Source organism: Myotis brandtii, unplaced genomic scaffold (assembly GCF_000412655.1).
Source record: "Myotis brandtii unplaced genomic scaffold, ASM41265v1 scaffold720, whole genome shotgun sequence".
Classification (NCBI taxonomy): domain Eukaryota; kingdom Metazoa; phylum Chordata; class Mammalia; order Chiroptera; family Vespertilionidae; genus Myotis; species Myotis brandtii.
This window is the reverse complement of record NW_005370839.1, coordinates 19,627-21,112: the sequence shown is the minus strand read 5'-3', so window position 1 is coordinate 21,112 and position 1,486 is coordinate 19,627.

Below are 1,486 nucleotides of genomic sequence, written 5' to 3'. Positions count from 1 at the left end.
GATCAGCCGCCTCCTGCACGCCCCCCACTGGGGATATGCCCGCAACCAAGGTACATGCCCTTGACCGGAATCGAACCTGGGACCCTTGAGTCCGCAGGCTGACACTCTATCCACTGAGCCAAACCGGTTCCGGCTATTTTTAAAGTTTTAAAAAAATATATGTTGATTGATTTCAAAGAGGAAAGAAGAGAGAGACAGAGACATCAATGATGAGAGAGAATCACTGATCCGCTGCCTCCCACTCGCTCCACACTGGGGATCAAGGCTACAACACAAGCATGTGCCCGACCAGGAATCGAACCGTGACCTCCTGGTTCATAGGTCGAGGCTCAGCCACTGAGCCACACCAGCCGGGCAAGGGAGTAAGGGGAAAATAGGGGAAGGGCACTCCAGGCAGATGGAATGGCCCCTGCGAAGGCCCTGAGTCCAGAAAGAACAAAGACGGCGGTGTGGCTGGGGCAGAATGAAGCAGAGGGAGAGAGGCAGCCGCGAGGGAAGCCCCAGGAGCCAGGCGTGTAGAGCCTTTCAGGCCGGGGGACAGGAGAGGAGGACGAGTGGGCGCCCCCCACCACCACCCCCAAGGGTGTCCAGGCAAGAGTGACAAGGTGTGATCCAAGGGCGCCTCTGAAGGCACGGGAAACAAAAGAGCCAATGAGGAGGCAGTTTCAGTGCGACTGGCATCCATCTGAGCCAATCAGCGCCAGATCCCGCCCCCCCTTGCCCGGGAGCCTGGTTCCCAGCCCAGGCCAGCCCCGCCCAGGCCCCTCGCTCACCTGGACTCGCGTCCCGCCCCCTCCCTGCTCCCTCCTCGGTCTCCCCAGCATCCGGCCGGGCCTCCTCGTGGGCCCCACAGGAATTTCTCTAGAGCATTCACCGGATCATGTGACTCTCCTGCTTGAAACCTTTTCAATGGCTTCTCAGTGCCCCAGGAATGCGTCCAGCGTTCGGCCTGGCCCCGGAGGCCGGGCATAGTCGCAGCTCTGGCCTCCGTGCCGCCCCAACCCAAGGCCCCTGGGTCCCCCCCAGCACACACACACACCGTGCTGTTCTCTCTGCCTGAAATTTCCTTTCCCCGCCACCTCCAGTCCTGAATTCGTTTTCCAACATAAGTAAGCCTTTAAAAATTGGATGACAGACCTAGCCGGTGTGGCTCAGTGGATAGAGCCTGGGTCTGCAGACCAAAGGGTCCCGGGTTCGATTGCGGTCAAGGGCACCTACCTTGGTTGCAGGCTCCTCCCCAGCCCGGGCCCTGGTCAGGGCTCCTGCAGGAGGCAACCAATAGATGTGTTTCTCTCCCATCCACGTTTCTCTCTGTCTTTCCCTCTCTCTCCCACTCTCCCTAAAAAAGAAAAAAAAATCAATGGAAAAATATCCTCGGGTGAGGATTAACATAAAATAAAATAAATTGGATGACGAAATAACAAGCATGCCCCCTAGGTATATAAAACTGTCCCTGCCCTGACCGGTTTGGCTCAGTGGATAGAGC